Source organism: Nipponia nippon, unplaced genomic scaffold (assembly GCF_047370975.1).
Source record: "Nipponia nippon isolate SJK-2023a ecotype South Korea unplaced genomic scaffold, ASM4737097v1 scaffold_5, whole genome shotgun sequence".
Taxonomy (NCBI): domain Eukaryota; kingdom Metazoa; phylum Chordata; class Aves; order Pelecaniformes; family Threskiornithidae; genus Nipponia; species Nipponia nippon.
In genome coordinates, this window is record NW_028262369.1 from 97,407,052 (window position 1) to 97,426,305 (window position 19,254).

Genomic DNA, 19,254 nt, shown 5'->3' on the forward strand with positions numbered 1-19,254 from the left:
CGAGGGTCGGCAGCTCTTAGCAGCTAAATATGCCAGCATTCACAGCTGCTCTCACTTTGCACGTCTCTCTCTCTGCAGCAGGGTAGTCCTTGTTTAGTGCTGTCTGCTGCTCGCTGGATGCCTACGCCCGTGCATACCAAATGCCAGGCAAAGAGGGACATCAGCAGTTGTCTTTCCTTCTGCATGCTCGTTGTGCTTTGGGACGCCAAAGAATTTGCCTTACTCACTGGCATCACTACTAATCCTGACAAAACCTAATTAATAAGCCTCCCCCACTGTGCTGATAATGCTTTTGCACTCTCCATTAATGTTGTTCACCAAAATTTGCCCCTTTACCACTTTCACATTGACTATGCTCCAAAATCCAGCCCCGGAGTAACCAATGTAATTTCCATTCTGTAGCCATTCTGGTTTTTAGTACTTAAAGCATCAGCTCAGACAATGCATAAAGAAGAGCTACAATCTGAATATTGCAACTTCCAGCACACAAAAAAGCAGTATTCAGGTACTGAAATGTTATCATAGCTCAAATTAACCACTTGCAGGCTGCCAAATGGTTCTCATGCCTTTTTGTCTGTCCCAGGTCTTCCCTTCTTGTATATGTAGTTCACTTCCATCATCATTCCGTCTTTGGAAGAATCAGGCAGGAAAACATGCATCATCTTCTGCCCCTTTCTACTACTTCCATGTCACAAACCTGCGAAGGGTTTAAAAAGGTGTTTCTGAATTTTTTTTCAGATACGTCTTCCTGGAGAGAGACTTACTAAGTTAAATCCTTCTTAGTTATCCCTAGTAAAGGTTAAAATGTGCCTTGACCAGAAGGAAAATACAAAGTTCAGTCACTATTAGAGAAAATGGCATAAGTAGCTCCAAAGTTTGGCAAATGCAAATATACGCTCTCAAATCCAGAGTAGAAACACAACACAGTTCTCTAATAATTAATCACAGGAACAATTCATGCGGGTCTCCTTAACTCAAGGTCTTTAAATCAATTCACAATATTTTTCTAAGAGGTTATGCTCTAGTTCAGCAGAAGATACATGCATGATGTAGAAATGGCTGAGATCTACAATTTGTATGGTACAGAAAATCAACCTAGATATTTGCAAAAGTTTATTGTGTTATTAGAGGTATGATATTCTGTGCATAAGAAAATATTTCACTCTTCTAAGCTATAGTGAGCAAAAGGTAAATGTTCCCATCTATGTATAGTATATATTGGGGAAAAGATTCAAAAATTATATTTGCAGTTGACCATAGTTGTTCAAAGAAGTGTGTTAGAGGAGATCAGTTCACACCATCAGCATGAGTGATGGTTGATATACCTGGAATGTGTGCACTTTCCCAAATGTTCTTATAACTCCATTAATATTTTGATAAAAATGTGGGTTTTGACTAGGAACATAAATCTGTAGGAATGAAACCAACTACCAATAATTCATAATTTTGATGGAATATGAGTTGTTGTATCTAAAACCTGGAGAAAAATAAGATCAATAAGTTGCACATTTATTATAAATTACTTTTCTTCTGGACAATGACCGAATCTGATGTGTTTACCCTTTACACTGTCAATGCACTGAGAAGCAGAAAACAGTTCTCATTTGACCAACACCAAAAACTGAGATTCAGTTACCAAAACCAGGGTTTTTCTTCTTGCTTGATTCAGTGTTTTTGTAATAAACTCTTCTACGCTTCAGTGAAGAGTCCTAGTGACCTGTTGGAGCATTTATGTCAAGTGGTCAATGCTAATGGCACCAAAGACCAATAAGGCAAACGATTTAAAACCTAAGAGCTGAAACACTAACTTGTTGCAGTTAACATTTATTGGTCAAACACAATAGCAGAGATTCAACAGGAGAGACAGAATAGTTCACCTATGACTGCTCTCCATGGTGTTCTACATCTCTACGTCTGTATCTATACAGATGGTAGGAAACACAGACACTAGGCGCACCGGCAAAGAACGGAATTGCATTCAACCTTCTAATATTTTGGCTGAGCTTGACCGTTATATTTTCTTCTCAGCTAGAAGTATTTTGCACACTCACAAGTTTGGGGATGACTACAACTGCATTTCTCTACCTCCAACTATAGAGTACCCTCCTGCAATCTGCTTTATACTTGCTGTGCCCCAGAGCACCTCTTCCTGTGTGAATGTTTCTCATGGCTTGTATGAAGCACAGACTTTAAATATAATAGATGCTAATATTGTATCAGATCAAAGTAAAATTAAATAATATTTCTCTGTTTCCATATCAAACCTGTGAAAACTGGTAATTTGGCAAAACCCAATACATTTGTATATTTTAAGGTCAACAGAGACTAATACTGCGCCCTTTCTAACATGCTAATGGCGTGGCTAAATGCATTTTATTCAAGATTAGATTTTCCTAAGCAATATACACTTCATAATTTCCCAAGAAAATATTTACTTAAAAACTCATAGGGAAAATATATTTCATGGGGAAAAAGGCTGCTGAATTTAAGTAGCATGGCAAAATACCATGTTTTGACTGGCATTCTACAGTTATTAAGACACTGTATTTTTTCATAACTTTTAATAATGTGTTTCACTTCTCGTTTATACAATAAACCTCTCAATCACTTGATACTGAAAACACCCTCAAAATTTATGTCCTTCCATCAGGCCTATGAACCAGTTTGTTATTTATAGGATAAACGTTATTATCGTAGGGTTTTCCACGGATGTTGACTGCCCACTACTGACTGATTGGCTGACTTTGGGAATACAAGATTACTATGATTTATTTTAAGACAGTATATTAAGAAATCCATAATCTTTATAAAGAAAATGTGAGAAAACACATCTAAATGAGTGGGTTTCACTTAAGAACTCATTTCAGTCCATTTCATCTTGTTTCTTTTTTTTTTTTTCTTACAAGTGGTCAGAAGCATTTAAAAACTACTAAATTTTATACCTCTTTCTGCCCATATACATGAATGACCTCTGACAAAGGTTCCCTGGAGATCTCCAGTGTCTATCCTGCTATCCTGCAGCCCAGGATCTTGCGGCATGCCCAAGTCCTCTTGGTCCACTAGTCAACGAAAGACACTTCTGCTTCTCTTACTGCCTTACTGTCCTCTCCTGGCAGTCAGGATCTCCTCAGTGTATACCTTCTGCCTCGTCAGAAAAAGTTCACTTTCAGAGACCCTCTACCAAAGGATGCACCCACCCATTAAAGTGAGCTTGCCTTTGAAAATCTTACATCATGTAACAGCTCCAAACCCTCATTTCAGCTGCATGAGACAAATGGAAAAGAAAGGCAGAAGTTTTTGTCCAGGGACAATCAGGATGTGTCTCTGACCCACAGCAAGATACTGAGATATATGCCTGACCTCCCAGGGGAATCCAGAAACTATGACATGATCCCACTTAGAGTAAATGCTCTGTCTTTGCATAACTACTCTTGTATTGGGGGGGCTATTTCAGACCCATACTTTTATTTTTAGGACATGTAAAGTTACATATGTCATACATGCATAATGACTGTAACTATGAATATATTTACAGTAAATTCATGCCAAAGAATGGATGCAATAAGAGAAACTGATCCCACACAGCCAGAAGAAAGAAGAAAAAAAACTACAAGAAAATTAAATAATATTGTTGTTGGAGGAAAAAAGAAAAAAAAAATGACAAGACCCTTGCAGAATTATATTGTTTCTCTTTTTCTGCTAGAAATACTTCTCTTGCTAGGGTCTAAGATTGCATTTTCTTTTTCATAACAGTTTTGTATTGGTAGATCTCAATCATTTTGTAATACCCATGTGCAATCAACTCCTTTTTTTTCCTCTTTTGTTCTCTTTTGAGAACTTCCAGTTCATAGAAAATTTATTTCGCAAGTAGCTGAATTTCCACAGTGCTAAATTTAATCCCATATAAACTTCTTCATGGTGCATTCAGCATGGTCTAGTTCTTCCTGTATATCTCAAATCAGTTTTGAACTGGTGATGTTTCCAAACTTTGTGCTAAAAAAAATACCAATTTTTTTTTCCCAAAGATCATTCATGAAAATATTATATAAAATACGTTTTAAGGCTGATCTTTGGTACCCTCTAATTTTCTTCCAGTATGTCTCTCCACCTTTTACCACTCCCCAACATGTATTTGCTATAGCTGGTCCTAAAGCTATATCATAATTTGCCCAATTCTTCTTACCACTTTCCAAATGGTACCAACTCAAATTATTCACTGAAACAGTTCAAGTTGTAAATATTAGGTTTTGCCTTAGAGGTCCTACTATTTTCTGTTTGACTGTTTGCATATGTTAGATGTATAGAGGTACACCTTCCACCTCTTTCTGGTTATTTAGTATTTTGGCTATTGGAAAGATGGTCTTAAAACGGGTTGTTGGAGCTGAGCCTGTATTGCTCCTCCAATTTCTCACACTGAAGTACCTAAGCTGAGGGACTTAAAGTATCACAGATTAAAGGTTTAGGGAATGGATCCTGAAAAACATAACTGTTAGACTACAAAGTCCAGACCACAGGTTATACGTATTATAAATAAACTGAATAGATACAACCAAATGTACTAAATTTTAACAAATTAACATCTGAGTTAATGCAATCAGAGTTTCTAAAAAGATTATTCAATTCACAGAGGAAAAGACTGAAATGTCTTAGTGCCAACCTCCAAAAGCTATGGAACTACATTGAACTTTGTATTATAAACATTTCAGACACTAGTTAAAAACTTACATGTTATGTGTACAACTCTTTTAAAGTCTAATTGCTGCAGTTTACATTTAGAAAATGCAAAAACACTCCTGATCTCCAAAGCTAAACCTAATCACCTCTTCTAGCAGTTACAGGCTCCAGCTTCAGAGGCTGAGCTTCTAAACAAGGCTCAATTTTTAACTACCATCCACACAAAGACAGAGGTGTTTCGTGACTGCAGCACCAGCACACAGCGTTTTCTAGTCTACAATTTGGCCACCTAAGTTAATTTTTGGTCTCAGTCCCATATACAATGGAAATTTCCCCATGTACAACAACAGGTAGAGCAGATATTAGCTGGTACACTGAGAGCATTGCTTTCCAGGCTGACCACATTTGGTCCCATTGATGGATACTGTTATGGGATGAATGTCATTAATAATTCTTAAGATCACTCGAGTTCATTGTCAGAGTGCATGCCATCAGTTTACTCTTCAAATTCTGAAACGTTAAAAATATACATAAACCTATCATACACTGGGACTTTTTTTTTTTTTATTTCTATTCTACAGATCACTATTATAGAAACAGACTGCTGACTAATGAAGTTGTGACTTCAGCAGCAGACTTCCAGATAAAGAAGGATTCTGTATGTGGAAATCAAAACCTTTAGTCTCTAACATTATATAGACTGCTCAACATTTGCCAAATTCTTTTCTAAATCAATTTATACCAGCATAAAACAGACGGCTAATAATATTGAGTAGCAAGTCATTTCTGTCATTCATTTCACCTTATGGTAAAGGAATATCTGAAAACAGCAGATTTTTCACAAAATGCACCATAAAGCTATAAAGTCAACAAATTCACCAATTATTCACTATTTTCCCTATTTTATTATCTTACTTTAGCTGCCCCATTTTAAACAGAGTAATATCTAATATCTTTCCCTTTTCAGTAAGAAAATGATGAAGCCTCTTTCCATTGGGACCATTTCAGTAGCTGGTGTTTAGAGCATATTGACCAAGAAGGAGGACTTTCTGGACTAGAAAACTGTTAATTTTTTACAAAGTAAGAAAATTTTAAATTCTCTGCTTTGGAAAATGACAATTTCTGCCACCAAGGTTAGTGACAGAAATCTTCAAATCACGTCTGATGCAAACAGGAAAGGCATCCTGCAAAAAGAAAAAACAAAAACAAAACAAAACAAAAAAAGACACATTTGGGCAAGTTTGCCTTGTTAGTTCCAACCGCACAGAGACGCACGATGCCTAATCTTTGGCTATGCATGAGCTTCATAAACTGCCTGAGGGACTGGCAGAAAGGGACAGAAAAAACAACAGCTACAACCATTTTCACATAAGAACACAGCTGGAGAGAGAGATAATAATGATGCCCTCTTTATGCATAGCGTTCCTGTGTTCGGAGCACTTAGGAAAGAGTTTACTGCTTCTCTGGAGACTACCCACAAAGTCAAGCTACAGATTAAGTTGGGAAGGGGATGTCTACTCTTTCAAATGAACTATGGACCTCTTCCTCTTCCAGATGAACAAATGTGGATAAAGAAAAAGGACACGCACAGGACAAGAAACAGAGTATGCAAGAGGAAGTCAAGCTTTGTGTCCTAACAATGAGGGCATTCAACCTTTGGGGGACAGATAAGGGATCTTTTCTGTACTCTTCTGTTATCGATGGTTTCACTCTAGTGACTGAGCAATGGAGAACTGGCTAAATCACACTCCAGGAGGCACATCCTCAGTGCTCTGACACAAGATTCATCCATCACTGCAAACCCTAACAGGTCAAAGCTTGTTTGTCTTGCAGGAAGTCAAAAGGCTTTATCAATAACACAGCGCTATTCCATTCTTTATCTCCAGAAAATTAAAATTACACCCAGTCTGTCAGGTTCGTCTGAGTTCTCTTTTACAGACTATTCCACTTTAAAAGGCCAGCAGTTAGTTTTTTAAATTGAAATCCAGAGGGAAAATTCAAGATAAAATTATGGAAATAGAGTAATGCAGAGATCAGTCTCTTATTCTAGTTATCACCTGGGCAGCTTCTGTAGGTCACAGCAAAGAGTGCTGAATCCACACCCTGAGTGCTCCATTTCAAGAAACAATCTGGGATTTCGGAGCCAGGAAGGCAACAAAAATCACATTCATCCTGGATGAATCCACTCCAGTGGTACAGTGTGGTCTTCGGCAGCAGGTGCTTCTCCCAGCAGGTCCACTCCCACCACGTTGCACCACTTCTTCATAGCCCAAGCTAGGAGAGCTGGGGGGTCCCACACCCCCAGCGCTAGTGTGCCATTAGGTTTCTGTGAATACAAATTTACCCAAAAGTTCTCGCAGGTGAAGTGACCTTGTTAAACAGCACTTACAAGAAATACAGAGGCCCTCGTAAAATTGCCCTTTACAGATAGGATGGAAACTATCCCTCAGTCACTAATTACACACCTCGGATAACCGGTTCTATTTCAAGTCTCCCAGCGGATATTCTTGTGGTACCTCAGGCTACAATTTTATTTTTCTTTTTTTCTGACGACTCTAACATTCTTCATTAATCATTTGGATGCATTTGGCATCAACACAATAGAAAGACTATGTTGACCAAAATATAAGCCATTTATGCCTATGAATAGAACTTCCTGGATTTCCTTAGCTCATTCTTTAATTGTTGGTTGTTTGTTTCTTCTCATGTAACTATTGTTGGTTTTCGGAGCAAAGCTGGTCACTGCATTCTGCATTGAGTAAACACAAGTCTATCTGCTGTTTCAAAATGCTTGAGATTTCTTCTGAAAAAAAAAACAAAACAAAACAAAAAAAAACAACACCAAGTTTAACTTCATTTTTTTAATAAAAAACAGTTTCTTCTGATCTTCATATGATAATAAACTTTCCTAATATTTTCCACTGAAGATTAATACACTTCTCTAGAAAGTTATATCTAATTTATGTGACTTTAAGGGTCATGCTTTAATAACAATGATGAAACACGATTATTACTTCCTAATGCTGAAATTACAGTTTTTACATTGTAAATTTTTCCTGCTATGCGCCCTGTGGCACTAACATTTTTATCACTCCATGTGTTTCTAGTTTTAAAACCTTTACCCCTGCTGTTTGAAAAATATTTCTCATTTTCGTCCCCTATGGAGTACAGAAATCCCTAAAGGCAAACCATTAGTGATCTTTCTGCCTTTTCCCAAACACTTATTATGATCACCAGTGTTGCTTCCACTGCCTCATTGGCTTTTGGTAAAGTATGCAAATGAGATGTTCAAAATACACACTTTTTGCAACTGTGCAAGTTCATACTGATTTATAAAATGGGAAGGCTATTAAAGTGACTGAAAATGTCAGCAAGATTTATGCATGGGTGACGAATTGTATTGGAAATGCTCATTTTTATCATGCTGGCCTGGGTTCCTTCTCTTTTTTAAAAAGTATTGTATGTGATACATTTGCTTTAAGGCCATTTGCCCCTCCCATCTCCCCATTTGTTTTGAATATACTCTGACAGTGACTTTTTGACCAGGAAAATAAACAAAACTATTCACATTGATTGGTTTTATCATGGAAAGCAGAAATTATTTTTCTTCTTACTTGTGCTTTTCCATGAAGCTATTTAAAAAATGACTTTCACCTTTGCTTTGTGGTGAAACACTTGTGGACCACACAGCTACTTTCCTGGAAAAAATATGCACGCTATCTGAAACAGCACAATTCTTCAGATACTGGCATAGCCATTTGGGTACACACACACACACGAGTAACACTCCATTTGAGAACGCAAAGCTTGTATTTCAAGGCAGAAACTGCCCTGACATATGTAGGACCCAATCTATGAGAGCAATTCCATATCCAAATATCATAAAGGCCATTTAAAAAAATCAACATGTGCCACGTACAAACATTATAGCTCTTAAATTTGCCAAACATGGATAAAGCAGACATGGAATCATGCAAACACTAGTAAAGAAACCTTATTTTATAATTGTATGATAAAGAAATATATTATGACTCAATGAAAACACTATAGTACATTTCACAATAGCAAGGAAATGATGGAGAAATTCATGAGGGTTCATTTCAATTCCAGCACCGAAGGCAAAAGGAACCTTGTCATTGATGTTAAAGAGAAAAGGTTTAGGCCCATAATCACACATCATATTATCAACATATGTAAAGGCAGAAATGTTGTAAAGAAAGAAAATCAACAAACTATTGAATGTCTTGAAACACTCATACATAATCTCAGATGTATAATGAGAAATGCTGGTCTGATAGCAATATATTTACAATTTCTGTCAACATGTACAGTATTATGTGAGGTTTTTTAAATAGTTTAAAGCATAGCGTGTTCTACGATACTAATATTAAGGAAGAGAAGCTGTGCTTTTGTGATTACTTTCTTCTATTCCTGTGCATTCAGTCTGGTGCAAATCCCACTTTAAAGCTTAAACCACTGTTTGGGTTTATGCAGCAACCCCAGTGTACAAGGTTTCATGTCACCAGCCTGCAGGATCAACCACCTAAGCTGTCTGCTCAAGGTATTTAAGCACCTACTGACCACAGATATCAGTAGTTCAACAGTATTCAGGGGCACATAAATGCAAATGAAGCTTTTAATGATCTGGTCCTTACTTCTTGGTTTTTTTTAAATCGGTACACGTGAGTGTACTTATACAGCGAGTTCAGCACATGAAATAGCAGATCATTTGGGTACCCACAGCAACTACAGATGCAATCCTCCTTCTCCCCAAATTCAAACTGCTTTAAAAGTTATTATATAATCCTGTGTATTGAAAAATTCAATACTGAGAACTTAATTCTACTTTTTATATTCAGATCAGTCTGTACCAGTACCATTATTGCTCTGATTTTCCTAATTAGTTCATTAAGTTGCATAATAATTGGTTTACTGCCACCCACTTTTTATGATGCTAGAACTGTGAAAATAAAATTGATTTAGGGCCTTATTCTGATCTATTATGCTTACTCACTCACATATCCTGGTGCTTGCTGCAGGTTTTTTTCCCTTTCATGTCTCAAAGTTTGCATATTTTTCCCTGGTTTCACTTAAAATGCAACCCATATTCCAGTTTTATATAGGTGGATTTCAGATGTGCATTTTACAAAAATAAACAAATAACCATAGCATTGCCAATGGAAAACATCTGTCTCTCACCTTAGGAGGTCAAGATAAAACGCAGTGTGTGAAATACAACGTATGAGTTTGAATTTATTTCCATTGTGTTAATGACATACATCAATGCCTTGACATAAGTATCTGGCATATTATAATAATGGGGTACCATCCTAGAAGAGATGGCTCATCGCTGAAATATCTAAAGAAAAACACAATGCACTAAATGGAAAAGAATAGGGCAACTATCTGTTGCTACCCTGTCTGAGTAGCATGGTGTACGGTAGCAGTACAACAGAGAAGGCAGCATGTGAAACCCAGCACGTTTCTCTCTGGAAGACAAAACGATGTGGTTGTACAGAGTGTCCATTCAATGCAGATGCCTCGTGCAATAAGAAACATAGAAAATTCAGGTCAGCAAGGTGGTTTGGATTTGGAAACAATTTAACAGGAACCCAGATTTAATCAACACTGACCTTGTATGGATGACTGGAAGAACACTCATTTCTTTCCAGTATATAATAAAGTCACAGCGCCCTTGTTCTGGGTGGTCACAGCTAGACCAGAGCAGCAACACCACACCAAAGGATGCAGAAAATATGCTGAGATACAACATACAGTCAGCTGCAGATGTCACTATTTTAGAATAGAACAGAATAGAACAGAACAGAAGTGAAGTGAACAGGTGAAGTAAATTGCTCTTATGTCAATTCTGTTGCTTTTCCAAAAGCTACCTTGCCAAAAGAGAACAAGGAATGCTTCATCTCTTCATCCACCATGTGAAGCAAGCACAGCAAAAGAAAAAAAAAGAAGGAAAAACTCTGAAAAGTTATATATTTGCTTACGACTTGAGGCAGTTATTGGTTGGAGGCACTTCTGTACACTCTCAACACCAAAGTTTCAAAAAGAACTCCTGCCATCTCCTCCTGTGGAAAAAAACAAGTGAGGTCCACACCTTGCAGCTCCCAGTGGCCCGATCCAGAAGCCCAACCCCAAGCTGTAGTGATAAAATGAGTAAAATGGAACTGAAAAACAGTGAGCAGAGATTTGCATGAGTTTTTGCTGGTCTTGGCCTGCTTTTATTTTTGGCTGTTGACTTTGCAGCTTTTGGAAATGGAAGTATACAGACACTATGTAAATCTGATGTTCCCTCCAACAGCAGCAAGGAACTGTCCTCTGTGCATGTGTTTCAAAAGTTAAAAGTTTATTGAGATTGCAAACAGTTTAAAATGTTATTGGGAGTGCAATATGGTGCATTATACTCTCATGTTTACCAGATGGCTGCCTTAAACAAATGCCATCAGTTGTGCCACTAACGCTTCCAAATGAAGAGACACTGGTTTAGAGGTGGCTAAGACCTTTCTGTCCTCCCTGCCAGAAACACCTTTTTCCTCCCAGGTTCCAATACACAATCACTGCATTAATTGCTCTGGACCATCGAGCCCCCAAACTTTGTTCCAACTGTCTGCTGTCCACCCTCAAAATTTCTCTCAGACGACAAAACACTCATCTCATCAGAAATTTAGTTAAAAACACTTCTGAAGACACAGTTGACTGATTCTGACTGTAACCAGTGGTTAAAGCGTCTAGATAAGTGTCTTCAGACTACAATTTGAGAACCACTGTCAATCCCATTTAATACGATCATGACAATCCTGAAGCACAAGTTTAAAAAGAAAAAGCTTCATCTACCAATACTATGCTGCATAACAAGTTCTGGAACTTCTCTCTATGCTGATACATATTCATCTTACTGTACTGATACTACCATTTTCCAAAAAAGGGCTATCGAGTCAAGGGCCAGTTCTCACCATGTAATATTTCACTTACGTTACTCCAGTTTCCCTGTTCTCCCAGAATATGGCCTCAATTGATGAACATTTTTTCTTGCTGATGTAAATATTTTCAAACACTGCAATAAAAATTTCATTACAAAAGTGATTGAGATGTTTTGGGTAGTTTTGCTAAAAAGAGATGATTTGCACATTTTTTCAAATATACACTTGAAGGGAACTGATGTGAAGTTAGTGCTATAATAAAAATGTAAATAAAATTCATTATAGTTCATAGATTTCCTGATATCATCTTTATTGACTCAATATTATTGAAATACGTAAAAATAAATATAAAATTATTTTGAGAATGCATCAGTATACCTTATTTTATCATCATAAAATAATAATGGAAAATTCCTTCAGGAAAAAAGATGACATTTACAATACATGAATTTTCCTGTGTTTTCCACAAGTGTAATGTTACATAAAATTAAATGTATATAATTAATGTTCCTCTGTTTATGAGCAGTATTGCTTTATTCTTACTGCATACAATGTCTCAATGCCAAGATATAATATAGACCCATTGGAGCCAATTTCCTTGCAATATCACAACATTTTTATGGTTTCTTGTAACCATCTAAATCGTACTACTTGAATGATGTTTGTCAATGAATCTTTTAGCTTAATTGCAAGATGTCGTATGTGCTTCATGACCTGTTTTTGAGGTCAAGTAACATTTATATCTCACTGGAGCAAATATAAGTGTTAGCATTAAATTGCGGTATTCAGTGGGTTATATGCTGGAGCTGACAGACGTCAGAGATGATTTTGGATTCTCATTACATATTGTAATTTACTCTTAGCATGTAACTCAGAGCTGACAAAGTGTGGCTCAGATTTACAGATTTGGATTTTTTTAAACATTTCCTCACATCCATGGGATCACAGAGTAATTTGGGAGGTTTAAGGGAGGTTTCTGCCCTGATCTCCTGCCCCAGCAGGGTCAGCTCTGGAGTCCAACCTGGTTGATCAGGGCTTGATCCACTCGAGCCCTGCAAACCTCCAAGGATGGAAATGGCACAACATCTCTAGACAAGCTGCTCCCCTGCTTGACTGCCCTAATGGGGAAAAAGTTCCTCCTTGTATGCAGTGTGGATCTCTACCTTTCCAACTTATGCCTGTTGTCCCTCATCCTCCTGCCCCACACCAAGTGCTGAGTAAAGGGACATAATCACAGCCCTCAGCCTCTGGCCACATCCCTGCTCCTACAGCTCAGGATGCTGCTGGCTCCTGCACAGCTTGCTGCCCACCAGCACCTGGGCGTTTTCCCTGGACCTGCTCACTAACCAGATGGTCTCCAGCAGAATTGCTCACAGGAATTATTCCTTTCTAGGGCAGAATTTTCCTGTAGTTCCTACTGAACCACTCCCCCAACCTGTCTCGGTCCCTCTGAAAGGAAGCCCTGACCTTGAGTGTATCACCTAGATCCCTAGTCTGGTGTCATCTGCAAACGTCTTAAGAGTGCATCCCATTGCCTCCTCCAGGTCATTGATAAAGATGTTAGCACACAATAAGTCTCAAAGCACCATGCGGGTTCTATCACTTCTCACAGACATCCAGGGGTTAGGATTTAATCCACTCATTAACTACTGCCCTCTCTGAGCCTGCTCATCCAACCAGGTTTTGGTTGGTTGGGTGGGTGGTTTGGTTTGTTTCCAGCTTCTGTTGAAACCACCTGAATTCCTTCCTAGCCCATATCCTTCAAATATTGCCCTATGTGCTGAACTCTGCTAGCACAATAGGTTACCAAATTTTATGAAATTTCAGTGAGAAAGAAAAGCTGAAGTTTTAATGTCTCCACAAACGGAATAAGAGGCTTCTACTGCTTGGATAAATTTAAGAGCCTGACTAGGAGTACTGTAAAGCCCTATAGTCTCTTAGTCATTCTGTGGTTTACGTCATATGGGAGAAGTGTGGTCTTGCGAGCGCCAACTGAGCACAAGTTTGGAAACTGGGGAATTGAATTCCAGTTCCTTTTTTAACATCAATTCGTCATATGCGTGGCCAAGTGAGAAACTAATCTCTGACGAGGGTTCAAGAATATAATACATAGACTTAAGGAGTTGTAGTGCCAGATGAGAAATGCCATGACTGCACAGCACAAAGCCCTGATCCAGTAAAACGTCTTTCTGCTGCTTGAAAACTGTTCAATGCGTGGCAATGGGTCAGCAACCCCTTAACAAGCTTTGTGCCAGAGCAGGTACCATCAGCCCTCCTCCAACCAGTATAAAACCAACAGAAATTTCTCTGAACTATACAGTTCACCAGCAGTCAATAATATGTACACGCCGATTGAGAACAAATTGATATTGCTGGGTAACCTGGCCATGGCCACCACCAGTATTCATAGTCACATCACTGCTCCGCAGCCTCTGTCTCCCCAGTCATAACGAAACGAGTCACCAAACAAAAGTCACCGCTTTGAGATTGCCAGTGAAAAATGAGAATACTTCGTTTCTGAAGAATTATTTTAAATAAGCTCTGAATATCAAGAATGACACTCTTCCCATTGCTAAAAACTCCATACAGCTGTAACATTTTACCCAGCCCTGTAATCAGCTCTGGGTAGAATTGAAGAAGTATGACACCAAATCCAGGGATAAACATTTTGTTTTTGTACAATGGATAAACAGGCATCCTTCCCTGTGCATTCCTCACTGGATCTTCAAGCCTTTGCCAACTTGATTACACAATTCTTAACTAAATATTTGCCAACTGCAGCTGCAGTACTAAGTGGTGCTGCTTGAAAATTCCTTTAGCAAAAAGAAGAAAAACATTAGTACAGCACTTTTATTTTTAACATTTTTTCTTTTAATGAAAAAAATCCTTTTAAGAGTATTAGATGGCATGTTGAAATGAACAAGAACTTAAAAAAATATATATCTACTAATAATTTTATATTTATTGCACTTAATTTAACAAATTATTGCACAAACTACATAGACAGCATTTTTCCTGTGAAATTATTATACTTAAATGAACTTTTGACAATGTATTAATTACAAGGACATGACCACATTTATTCTGCTGATCCGGTAATTACATGCATTAAAGAAATATTTATTCAGAAACCATGTAGTGTACTTCAAAACAGGCTTTTATTGCCAAGTTACATTTCCTGTATACAACAGCCTTTTTGCCATTTATGAGCCTTTTTCAAACTTTTGCAGAGGGCAGAAAGGGGAACAGAAATGCTTATTAAACTCTGGGCTGACAATTTTCTCTGCACACTTGAAAGGACCAGCAGTCTCTCAGTCAGACCTAAATCTCAGGCTGGATGGAGAGGTTGGGGCATCTCTGTACAGATGTGTCCTACCTGGGTTTTACACTGCTGTTTTATAAGAAAAAGACTAGAAATAGGTTCAATAATTTGCATTCTAGCTGGCACAAAATTAATTTTTGTTCTCTAGACATTGAATTTATGCAACCCAGCATACCTGTTATTTCAATACTAAAATCGCATAAGATTTGCTTTGCTAGGTATGCAGATAGCCCTGATAATAAAGTCTTCTGCCATCATAGCATGCTTGACCACTCAATATGCACAGGAGAAATGCAAAAGCATTTCAGACCCTGCCCTTGTTACAGAGAGAGATACCGAGGGATAACCAAATTGACCACCAGGCTTATTCTGCAGTTTGTGGTGCAGCCTTTGAGTTTCACTCAACATTAAAACCTGTGAATGACTAAAATAAGAAAGTCAAAGGCTGAAAACCATAAGTCTCATCTCCAAAACTGAATCTAATTTTTTTCCTTTTAGCCAGTGTACATAAGCATTCAAATTTTCAATTATTTTCTTATTTTCTTTTAAGGCCATCTAGTTCTGCTGTATTTGATAGCCAGTGTAAAAAATTGAAATATTCTCACTTGCATCACAGTCTTTCCATTAAGCAAAGGAGAACATCTTTACAAAAGTAGAACATTTGTCTAAATAAAAATAACACATTTCTGTCCTTTTCTCTAAAAGACTGTTTCATAATGCCAGGAAACATATTTATGGAGTCCTCTAGTAATGAGCTGTTCTTGACTATCAACAACAGCCAAAGGTTAGAGCCACCTGAGAAAACCACTGCATGTTGAAATAACTTAATTCTGCTATATAGTTGTTCTTAGCTGTTACTATATAGACATGGGTTTGGATTCTTCTTACCATATCATTATTTTTATTTTAAGGAAAACTTATAATACAAGTGAGGAAAGAGTAAAATTTGGAATTCTGAAGGAACAGTCTTAATTATCATACCCAAGCCAGCCAAAAGAAACAATTTGTTATAAAAGAAGGGACGTCACCTACTATAAGTGGTCTCCCACTAAGAAAATACAAAAGAAAGCACTAAGGAAAACGGGCATGGTGGTCCAAATATTCTGAATGGAAAAACAAGGGTTTATGTTCATTCATGGTTTAAGTCTCTAAATTAATACATAGGGACATTTCCTACCCACGTGAAAAGATTTACTCATGCAACTTTTTGTGCAGAATGTTATTCTAAGGCAATTAGGACGGTTCCATTCTATTTCTGCCTTAACTATTTTAATGAATATTTTTTTCTTTGACTGACTGAGAAATCCTTTGAATTGAAGTGTAATGGATCAAACAGTTAGATGGAGTTACTGTACTCAAAGCAAATGAATATTGACATAAATAATCCTCGTTTACTTTCAACTAGTCCATTTTGATAAACTGACTGCCACCATAGCATGGTTACTTCATAACCTCTATAAACCAGTTTAGAGGAAAAATACAGGCACTTTTGTTTTAAAATGTAGACTTATTTAATTATTTATTTTACTCATTACTAGCATATAAATACATATATATATTCCACAAAAATAAAATCACTAAAATAGTGGGTTATTTGCTAGAGCTGACATCGAAAGAACTCTCTGGTGGAAAATACATCAAGCTGATCGTAACTTTACAAGCTCTTTTCCAAAACAAATTTCAATTTTTATGGTTTCCATGAGTTCTGGCAATTGATTTTCATAGCTGGCTAAACTCGACTGCTATTTTTTTATAAATAATTTTCTGGATAACATTTAAAACAGTGACATAAATGTCAAACTACTACTCCTCTCCATGCCCAAGCAACAGTTTCTGAAAAAATACAATTATGCAAAACCCAGGTGGAAGAAAGCTAATGAAACTTCTCACCAAGGTCTTGACTGGCTGATTTACCTCTCCTTTGCGATGCATGGTTAACCTGCAATCCTTTCCAGCAAAAGCGCTGTCTAGGCCACGTGCACTATATTGCCACCAGGGAAGGAACCATTTTCCACCCATTGCTATTGCCAGTCATAACCGTTTGTTAGAAAACTGTTACTTCTTCTAACCACTTGCCCTGAAGGCTTTCCTTTTAGAAGCATTGGCAATGAAGAAGAGTAAGTAGAAGACAGTAAAAGGCAATAGAAGTAGGCACAGTAAAAATATTGTTCGACTTTTGTTTTCTCAAGAACCTGTTTTGTTTGATTAAAACCTTTCTGTTTTGCCCCAACACCTCACAAAGATAATTGTTCAAGCTATGGTACTTCACAGTTCCACTACTACTAATCCCTATTTCTTCTTTGATTTTACAGCCACTCCTCAAATAGCATTCCTGATAGCATTCTGTCCTTGAAGCAATATCATCCCAACACTCCACTTAAACTAACCACCTCTTCTGCGTACAACTAGAGTATCTCTGCCCAAGACTGCACGCTGCTGCAAAGACATAGCTGAGCACTTGCAGGCCAAGACAGTGAAGACACGATAAAGAGAGGGGTGCAGATAGGAGTTGAAAGAGGCTGCCAAGAAGGGTAAAGTAAGTTCTCAGGGAGATCTCGGTAGGAAGGCTCTCAAGAAGAGGTGTTTCTGAAGGAGTTCAGAGCAATGGAAAAGATCAGTGAGCAAAAAATGAATGGATATGAGACTTTTTTTTAAAAAAATTGAATCTGATGAGAAAAAAAACTGTGTAAAATAAATATGTAAAAGAGAAAATGACTAAAATCTACTTGGAAGCTGTGATATTGGCACTGGGGAAAGAAAAGCAGAGCAGCCTGCCATGGTAGTTTCAGGATGGGAAAGGAAAACATTTTGGGGAAAAAGTTCTGTATTTTGTTTATTTGACTTTATCCTTATTCAAAGCATGGAAGTTTACTATGTGTGCTGAGACTGCATGGGCTGTTCTGGCGCAGGACCGTGAGCCATCCTGGGGGTAGTCACAATCTGGCAATCAGCTCTTTCCCTAAGGAAGGAGCCCCACAGACGTCCCACTGGCTGCCACAACTTTAGGCACCTTGCGCCTTTCCTGCTCGGCATTATAAATTAAAAGTGAGCTGGAGTCATCAACCTGGAGCAGCAGCAGCTCCACACACCTCTCAGAATAAAGAAAATATAATGTATAACTTCGATGAATTCTTCACTTATATTCACTTATATTTATCTGGCAACTGTGTTATACATAGCTGACTGAAACCTTTCATTTCTCATAAGGTTTTCCCAATAATGTACACACTTAGGCTCAAAAATACCTCATTAGTGGATTTGCATATGTTAAATAACTCATTCATCCTTGCTCTAACTCCAACTTCTTTTGTGACCTTGAGAAAGTGACTTTTTGGAAATGATGGCCCTCTCTTGTTCATCCACAGGTTATCTGACCTTGATGGAGATACTACTTAGTGATGCGTGATGGTCTGTGCCAGAACATGTGACCAAAAGGTCTCTTTAGGCCTTAAATAACATACTAACTCATGCCACTTTTTCCTTGTTTTTAAATATTTCGGCAGTAAAGTGCCTGTTACATACCTGACAATAAAAGGTATGGTACCTGTGGATGAGGTTAACCTTTGCTTTTCATCACTTTGCAAGAGCAATAACCACAACTGTCAGACTGGACAGATTTTATTTCCCTCTCTTAAGAAGAACCAACAAAGTCGAACAGACGTATGTTTGGTTTAAGGAAAACAGGCCATTTGACTGGAAAACAATGTCATTGTGTGATTTTAGACCCTTTTACTACCATAACAAACATCAATTTTGAATATAGAATAACCACTGCAAGGTGGATCTAAAGTGGATGCTGCTAAAGGTTATGCAAATGTAGGAAATTATAATTCTATCTCAATGTCATTACATGTGTCTACTTAGATGCACATTTTCTGCTATGTTTAAGTTAAACAAAACACTAAATGACTGTGTAGTATGACATCTCATTAATATGTTTCCATTCACATCTGTGCCTTTAGTATAAAAAAATAAGCTGTTCTAGTGATAAGAGATTAAGTCCTTTAATTAGAAACAAATGACAAATCACTGTTAACCCCATGTGATGCTTTCTAAAACTTCCATCAAATATTCCCCTTAAAACATTATTAAGCACAAGTTCGGCAGATCTACTTCCTAGAAAGTGCTATTTAACAAAACCTAGGCAGGATGTTAATACTGAGGCTGAATTACAGGTTGCCAATGCATTTCCTGCAAGGGGATTGACAGGGGATCATTTTGTTATGGGGCCACCTCCAGCGTGTTGTGACAACCAGTCATTACACCTCTGAGCACAGCACTCAGCTGTAGGTTTCTACAGGATGCAAATAGCTCCAAATGGGT

General features: G+C 37.7%; 1 long non-coding RNA gene across 1 annotated transcript in view; it reads right to left on the reverse strand.

Annotated features, from left to right (window-relative positions):
* Positions 1-523: 523 nt before the first annotated feature.
* LOC148052399 (uncharacterized) overlaps positions 524-19,254 on the reverse strand; it is a 48,274-nt gene continuing 29,543 nt past the window's right edge. The window contains exons 2-3 of the long non-coding RNA XR_015699065.1: positions 6,732-7,477; positions 524-697 (exon numbers count right to left, since the gene is read on the reverse strand). This is a non-coding gene — a long non-coding RNA (uncharacterized LOC148052399). The remainder of the gene's footprint in view (positions 698-6,731; positions 7,478-19,254) is intronic.